General features: G+C 39.6%; 1 pseudogene; it reads left to right on the forward strand.

Moving 5' to 3' along the window:
- LOC149834867 (methylmalonate-semialdehyde dehydrogenase [acylating], mitochondrial-like) overlaps positions 1-8,137 on the forward strand; it is a 157,054-nt pseudogene extending 148,917 nt beyond the window's left edge.
- The last annotated feature ends 1,064 nt before the right edge of the window (positions 8,138-9,201 follow it).

Raw genomic sequence — 9,201 nt, forward strand, 5'->3', positions numbered from 1 at the left:
AAAACCCTTTGCGTTTCATCTTTGATACATCTAACCATACCCAAATCCTTCGATTTCCTATCTCTCATCTTTGCAAGCCTATAAATATCCTTCTCGCCTTCTTTGGTATCCAACTTGTCATAAACCTCCTTATATACCTTAGCCCTCGCGTTTCGAACAACTTTTTTAGCTTCCTTCTTTGCTATCATATACTTCTCCAAATTCTCATTATCACGACTCTTACTTAGATTTCTATAACACTCTCTTTTAACCTTAATAGCTAATTTGACATCCTCGTTCCACCATGATGTATCCTTACCTAGTGGTGCACCACCTTTAGACTCACCCAATACCTCCTTAGCTACTTTTCTCATACCACCCGCTATCTTATTCCACATTGATTCTGAATCCTCCTCGAGACACCAATCAACTTCCTTAACTACCTGCTCTACAAACATTCCTTGTTTAGCTCCTTTCAGTGCCCACCACTTAATTCTAGGATCTATCCTATGTCTATCCCTTTTGCGGCATTGTCTAATTCTAAGATCTAAAATTAAGACTCTATGTTGTGTAGCTACACTTTCTCCTGGTATAACCTTACAATCGATGCAACAACCCCTATCTCTCTTTCTAAGTAGGAAAAAATCTATCTGACTCGTATTAACCCCACTTTTAAATGTTACTAGGTGAGACTCCCTCTTCCTAAACCAAGTGTTTGCTAAGATCATATCATAGGACAAACAAAAATCTAAAATCCTTTCTCCACTTTCATTTCTTTCTCCTATACCATAGCCTCCATGGATATTCTCAAATCCATCCCTACTAATGCCTACATGTCCATTAAGGTCACCGCCGATGAAAAGCTTTTCTCCATAAGATGTCTCTTGTACTACTCCATCTAAATCTTCCCAAAATTGATGCTTAATGGAATCATCTAAACCTACTTGAGGTGCATAAACACTAATAATATTAATAATATCCGTACCTAATACTAATTTAATAAGTAAAATTCTATCACCCTTCCTACGGACCTCAACTACATTATCTATAAACTGACGACTCATAACAATCCCTACTTCATTCCTATTCCTATTTATTCCTGTATACCAAATCTTATATCCCCAAGGTTCTATCACTTTAGCTTTCTCACCTACCCATTTGGTCTCTTGAAGACATAAAATATCAATCTTTCTCCTACACATAACATCTACTAACTCTACCAACTTACCAGTTAAAGACCCTATGTTCCAAGTGGCTAACCTAATTTTATGGTCTTGGACTAACTTCTTTACCCCCACCCGTCCAACAAAGTGAGGGAACCCTTGCCTATTTGACACCACACCCGGGCGCCGGTGTGACGCGTCGCTTCTGGGCGACGACCTAGCAACCCTTGCACATTTATCACTGCCTCCAGGCCTAGAGAGTACAGCGCGTCGCTCAGTAGGGAACGCCCCAACAAAATTCTCATATTGGTTCATTTTCATAGGATATGACAAAGTTTTTATGCTGGCTGTCACAGGCCTACCGCAACCCTCCTCCTTTATCCGGGCTTGGGACCGGCAGTGTATAACTACACAGGCGGAGTTATGTTCTTCAGTGGTCATCTGTCATAAATAAACTATAGGAGGGTAACTTCTTATGAGTCTTTTATAGAGAAGATCGGGAAGGTTACAATCATTTTAGGTGCTGAAGTTATCACAGAATAGAGGTTTGTGGGAAAGCTTTTATTTCTTTTGGATCTTGCAACTGCTTTTTACAGAATATTTTCTTGCTGTATGTAAAATCCTTTAATGGTAGGCAATCCTTGTCTGAGGGATATCATCGCATGGGTTGGTATATGTTGTCTTGAGGAAGAAGAACCAATTGTTCATGTCTTCCCATTTTCCATTCGTTTGTTTTTTTTTGCATTGCTTAGCCTGAGCAATGATGTACCTCTGCTAAGATGTCAAGATGTATAGTTCTTGTACTGAGTAGGTGGATTATGAGATATTGGGGGTGAAACAGCACCTGGCATAAGGTGGGGGATTTTCTCATCTAGGTTGCAAGCATGGGGACTGTGCAATAATCTTTAGAGGTGTATCATAACCATATGATTTCTTGCATGGATTGCTTGAAATTGGGATTTGTACGAGTAGTAGAAGTGAAAACATGGTTCTCTTCTCATGACCATGAGATGGCCTTTTCTCTCCAAACATGTTGTGATTTGATATTACCCACATGTAATAAGCTTTTTATTCGATATCAGAAACCTTTGCAACATTTTTTTTCATTTGTAAGGCTTGAGTGTTTTTTCTGTCTCTGAGCACAAATTCAGGGTCTAGCCATGGCTGCCATTAGGAATATGGAGATTTTTGTGACTTAAGGCATGGCATGATAGCTCGTATCAATTGAATTTGTCACTTGGCACCTGAACTGGCCATCTGATCCCAGAGCCAGCTTGGATATATTTTACAATGAGAAGGAAAAATAAAACTTTGGTTGTGCATTTGTGTTAATCTTGGAATCCACCTGTTTTCTATGATTCCAATAATTTTCCTTTGACAAAAGGTCTTGATGTTGCGAGTTGTTAACATTGTGAGTATTGTTATTATTGATCTACTTTTCTATATCATCTTTTGTGCATAATATCGTTTGGCTCAATTTAATGTCTCTTTGGACTTCACTAGGTCCGGGGTTATGAGGATGGAAACTTTGTTGGTTCCACTATCCTGGCTGATGTTGAAAATGATATGGAATGCTATAAGGTTTGCTTATTTGGCTTATTGTAACATGATGTGCATCCCTGTTACATATTGAGTTCTCATACCTTTTTAGAAGCCTTTAACATGTTCTCCTCCTCATTAAGAAATTTTTGGTCCAGTCCTCCTCAGAATGCACGTATGTTCATCTCCTCACTTATTTTGTTAAATAGTTTCACAAGTCCAGCTAGTGGGGAATAATGTCTTTCTCTGTACAAACACATGCAGGCTGAGACCCTCGATGAGGCTATCCATCTTGTGAACAGCAATAAGTATGGCCTTCTTTATAACTGAACTAAGCCATCTATAAACTTAATGGAAGACTATTTAACAGCAAAGGTTTTACTTCTTCACAACATGTATGGTAATGGTGCATCAATATTTACCACATCAGGCACACCAGCGAGACAATTTCAGAATGAGATTGAAGCAGCGCAGGTAAAAGCAGCATGTTGATTAATTTGAATATTTTTTGTATTCATGGGGGGAACGGTGAGAAAATCTGATTAAGAAATAAAAAACTACAACCTATTGACAAGCGATAGCTTCAATTGAGCTGCTTTCATGCTGCATTTACATGAACCAATAAGTTCAGTATAATAAACTTGATGCTTCAAAGGCTAAATACAAAAAAATTGGGAGTCTAGAAGCAAATCTGGTCTCTGCAGAACTTGAGTCTGGTTGCTGTGATCAGTGCCAACTCAATATTTTTTCTGGTTCCTAAATCAGTTATCAGGTTTTTGCAAGTAACAAACATGCTTGCAGCTTTTAGTTTTTCGATGGTATCTAATCCTGGTTTTGGTGCTTTGGTCATATTACTCTAGGTTGGAATCAATGTTCCCATTCCAATACCATTGCCCCTTCTTTTCCTTCACTGGCTCCAAGTCATCTTTTGCTGGTGACCTCAATTTTTAAGGTAAGTTGGAGTTCTCATGTTCTGGATTAGAATTCATACTGAGCCATGTGCTGATGGGTGTTATTAGGGGTGAGCAAAAAAACCACGATCCAACCAACCCGGACCGTACCCAACCGGCTAATTTTGGATTGTAACCGGCGGGTATGGTTCGGTTTTTGGTTCTAATTTTTCAAAACCAGCTGGTACCGGTTTAGGGTGAGAACCACCCAACCGGCCCAACCGAACCGGTCGTATATATAATATGAACTTATATTTTTGAAAATGAAATCGTTTGCCCGAAGGCCCATCTCTTCAGTCCAAAAGAAAAGCAGCCCAAACCAAAATGAAAAAACCCCACCCTCATCTCCTCAACCTTAGCTGCAGCCTCCTCTCAGTCCTCCTCTAGTCTCGAGTCTCAGCTAATTCTCCTTGGCGTATGATCTGTTCTTTCTTCGGCGCATTCTCAATGTCAGTCTCTCCTCGGTGTGGTCTTGATCTCAGTTTCTCCTCTCCTCGGTGTTGGCGCGGTCTCGAGACCGATCTCTCCGCGACGCTCCTTTGGTCTTGATCTCAGTCTCGTCTTGATCGCAATCTCTTTTCGGCGCTCCTCTAGTCTCGATTTGCTTTCGGTCTCTCCTTGGCTCTCTCCCTTCTGTAGTCATCAACGCCGCCTCTCTCTCCTGTAAGTGCTCACTGCTTGCTTTAGTAGTTAGTACTCACTCGAACCAAGGTTTTCGTTGGGTTGTTTCGTGATAGCTCTTGATTTCTAGGTCACTTTGTGTTCGTTGGGTTGTTTTGTCATTCGATTTTGGCTTTGTTGTGTATTTGATCGGATGACTTGCTTTGGGCTTGCGATGAAGAGACCATTTTTGGGTCCATGCTTCAACGCATGCTCAAACTTCCATCTGCCAAAATTGTAGCCACCATCAAGATTCAGACTAACAATGAAGATAACTGTCATGAGCTCCACAAAAAGCAAAGGGTACAGGAAAGTTCACAACAGCTAGACATCACCATCAAGTATCCTAATAAATACTGATCTAGTTATCGAATGAAAACAAATTTAATTAAAAGCTGAAATGAGTTAAATAAAAGGATATCTGGACAATTAAATGGGTACATTGAGGATGTAAATTGAGGCTATACTTTCCACCTAATCTCTCTGTTGCATCCATGACTTGTTTTCTTGCTTCTGCAGAACACATTTCAACACATTTGAAAGAGCCACGAATATGAGGAAAAATGCCTAAACCTCAACTAATCACATCCAATATCAAAAGCTACAAAAAGAAGGCTGCAAAGCAGAATGATAAGAGGGTAGCATCTCAAATGTAGATTGGTCGCCTCTATTACTGACCATACAAAGCTCTTATTTTTTCATTCAGGATCTGTTACCATGTCAATGAAAATGGAGAATAGCAATAGTGCAATGACTCCAATAATGGAATCAGGAGATGGAGAAGGATTTGCTGAGTCAGTCGACGCGAACACGGTCACTGAATCTGAATCTTGTCCTAGTAAGCGAAAATCGTTAGCTTGGCTTCATTTTCATGAAGGCAAAAAAAAGACAAACAGAAAAGTTATAATGATATGCAATTATTGTGGGATCCAATATTCATACCATGTTGATCATGGTACTTCAAATATGTTGAAGCATGTGAAAAAGTGCAGAAAGAATCCCGCCAATGTAGACAAGAAGCAGAAATTGTTTACATCACATAGAGTAGGTGGGACTCAAGTGACAAAGGGAAATACCAGTGCTTCTAGTGTCTTAACCACATGGAAGTTTGATCAAGAGAGTTGTAGAAAAATGCTTGTCCAGATGATTATAATCGATGAACAACCTTTTTCACTGGTTGAACGTGTGGGATTTCGAAATTTCATCAATAAGTTACCTCTCTTCACGCATTTGTCGAGATTTACTGTGGCTAGAGATTGCATGAAGTTGTATTTTTGTGAAAATATAGTATTGAAGTCTTCCTTTCGTAAGCTCAAGTCTAGGCTCGCACTTACAACCGATACATAGAGTTCCATTCAGAATATGAACTACATGTGTCTAACTGCACATTATATTGATGAACATTGAAAATTGCACAAAAGGATCATAAATTTTGTAGTGATTTCTAGTCACAAGAGCAGGGATATTGGGAAAGCGATTGAGAAATGCATCTACGAGTGGGGTATCGAGAAAAAGGTGTCCACAATTACTGTGGATAATGCTAGTGCGAATGATACTGCTCTTGATCATTTGAAAAGGCAATTTTCTAAAGAGAGTCTATTGATCCTAGATGGTGAAGTTTTACACATGAGGTGCACAGCTCATATATTGAACTTGGCTGTGAAGGATGGCTTGGCTGAGGTACATGATTCTATTGCACGTATTCGAAATGTGGTTAGGTATGCGAGGAGTTCCCCTACGAGAGCTAAAACATTTCAAGGTTACATTGAGAGTACAAGGACCACTTATAAGGGTTCAGTTTGTCTTGATGTTAGCACTAGGTGGAACTCCACTTACTTAATGTTAGACACCACATTAAAGCTATGAAAAGCTTTTGAAAAGATGGATGAAGATGATATTTCTTTCTCTGCTGAGCTTAATTCTGAGACTCCGACTTGTGCTGATTGGGAAAATGCCATTATCCTTTCCAATTTCTTGGAAACATTTTATGATGCCACCGAGAGGATGTCTGGGAGTTTGTATATCACTTCTATTGAGTATTTTGATGAGATAGCTTCTTTGTATAATTATTTGAAAGCAGCGTCGAAGGCTATGGATCCTACAATGAAAGCTATGGGTGCAAAAATGAAAGATAAGTTTGACAAATATTATGGTGTTTTTGAAAAAATGAATAAGATGGTGTTGATTGCAGTGGTGTTGGATCCTAGAAAAAAGTTGAAGTATGTGAGGCATTGTTATGGACTCATTTATGAAGATAGTGTTAAAGTCGATGAGATGTTTAATGAGATGAAGTTGACCCTTGAGCGTTTGTTTAAATTCTAGGAGAAATCTTCTCTTAGTTATTGTGACAAAACTCTGGGTGGTGAACCTGTGATTGGTAATAGTCGTGATCCTAATTGCAATATGGGTAATCGAGAGAAAGATTTCAATTTTCGTGTGAAAAGGGCGTATGATATCTTTATTGATGAGGAGAAAAAAGAGTCTGAGGGTGACTTAACTGAGCTCGATCGATATTTTAAAGCTGAACGTGAAGAAGCTCGTGACCTTGACATTTTGATGTGGTGGAAAACAGTTGGCCAAAAGTTCAAAATCCTATCTTTGATGACTCGGGATATTTTGTCTATTCCCGTAACTACCGTTGCTTCGGAGTCAACTTTTAGTACATCCGGTCGTGTGTTTGATAGCTTTTGAAGTTCTTTAACTCCTCGAGTCGTGGAAGCTTTGATTTGCACTCAAGATTGGTTGAAAGCGGTTCTTGAGCCGAGTATTATTGAAGAGTGCATTGAGAATGCGAAAAAGTTTGAATTGGGTAAGTCCATACATATCTTTTCTTATCTTGTATTTTTCATATGTTTAATAAGTGAATGTTTTATCTAATAGCTTCTTTGCATTAGATATGGATGATGTTAATGCGGAGATTAACAATACTTAAGAGTTTGCAAGTTGAAGTGGAAGGAATATATGTGGTGAGATTTTTCATTTTATTGTTTTAGTCCCATTTCTAGTAATTCTAATACAAAATTGATGGTTACTGTTGAGTAATCATCTATACTAAATGTGGTTTTGTTTTCAGGGGTTTACATCTTGGAGTAGTTTTTTCTTTCAAGTTGATTTATGTCATTTGTTTGCTTGCTTGTTGAAGAGAGGGGAATGAAGGGGAGCCTGAACAGAGGCGTTGAGAAGCCAAAATTGCGGCGGAAGAAGTTCCAAATAGAGACTGAACAGAGGCGTCAAGACACCATGGCTTCATGTCACGGAGCCTCACATAGATTTCCAGTGGATTTTTCTCTTTTTTTTTTCTGTGAAATTTTCTGTTTGTTTGTGACTTTGAGGATAAGGTAATAGATTTCAGGATGTTCCCCCCAGACTTCGTTTATATGTCAAACAGGCTCAAGGCCTTTGTGTACCTGTGGCCTGATCTTTGTGAAGTTCCAAGATATTATGGTTTATATGTTATGATTTTAGGATGTTTCGGGATGTTATGGTTATAGTCCCATTTACAAAAAAGGTAAAACATAACTTCTTTGCAGAAAATTGGGCAAGCATTAAGATCGTAACCGGGATCCAACCGGAACCAAACTGGACCGGTGGTTCGGTTCTTGGTTGGATCCATGAAACGAGTGGGTGGTTCACGGTTCGCAATTTGCGAAACCGGCCCCTAGTGGATGGTTTTCGGTTCTAGGATAGGAACCATCCATCCTGGAACCGATCACCCCTAGGTGTTATTACTTTGCAGGCAAAGCTGGTGTACAGTTTTACACCCAAATCAAAACTATAACGACTCAATGGAAAGACTTACCTAACCAGGTTGTGCCGTTGGCAATGCCCACATCCCAGAAGATATGATGAAAACTGCGAGATTTATTCTTGCATGTCTATGTAGACAATGAGTAGATGCATTCCTGTCTATATTATCGTCTCAGTGTTATCTGACTTCCAATTTGTCTTTTGGGCTTGCACAAAGGAACTTCACAGCCACTCTTTTATAGGCTAAAGGACATTTCTATGGAGCTTGATCAAGCCAACTTGTGGCTAGCCTGGTTCGCAAATATCTCGAACCATTATCAGCCGAGTGTACAGGCTTTGCTCATGTCGCCTTTGGGGGTCGTACTTGGGGTAAATCCCATTGGTCCGACAGTCAAGGCAAAGCAACACTGATGCTGCGTTTGTGCACCTGGGACATTCGCTGAAAACATTAAGGGGGTGTTTGTTTCACCCTAAATTGGCGGAAGATATACGAAAAGGGTCCTCTTTTTCATGGGAGCTGAGGCGAATGCCCTCGCATGAAAGTCTGCTCGAGCTCGGATATTAAGTGCACATTTGCTTGCATCTCATGTGATTCATATGATTATAAATCGTAGGGTTGTTAATGTGATTTGAACCACATGGAGTGAGTAAAATGACCCCAAATGTGATTTCGAACCTCAAGAAAACGTTTGCTTGTGCATGAGAAACGGGCAAATGAGAATCGTTTCATAACCATTGTGAGGGAATGATCCTTGTTTGGAGCGAGGCAAATTTGCCTTAAATCTCAATATCCCATATGAAAAGGGGCCGTACCCCCTAGTTATTGTTAAGTAACTAAAAATCGGCCCCCCTCATCTACACAGTTAGGGGTGTAACTGGGTTCGGTTCGGGTTCACGTTGGGTCCTATCAGACCTGATTCTGAATTGGGTCTAAAAGTAAGATTCAAACCCGTCCTGATCTAATTTGTGTTTGGGTACAGCTACAAAATGTAGACCTATATCGGTTAACAGGTTTGGGTATAACATGTCAGGTCTTTAGTAAACCTGCTTTTATTGGGGTTCGGGTTTCAGCTCAGGTTTTGATATGATCGGTATTCTAACCTAATTACCTGCCAATAAAAAATATGTAAAACTAATGAAATAAACTGTTTATTAATAAGATT

Source organism: Nuphar pumila, chromosome 6 (genome assembly GCF_984573655.1).
Source record: "Nuphar pumila chromosome 6, dmNupPumi1.hap1.1, whole genome shotgun sequence".
In the NCBI taxonomy this organism is placed as follows: Eukaryota; Viridiplantae; Streptophyta; class Magnoliopsida; order Nymphaeales; family Nymphaeaceae; genus Nuphar; species Nuphar pumila.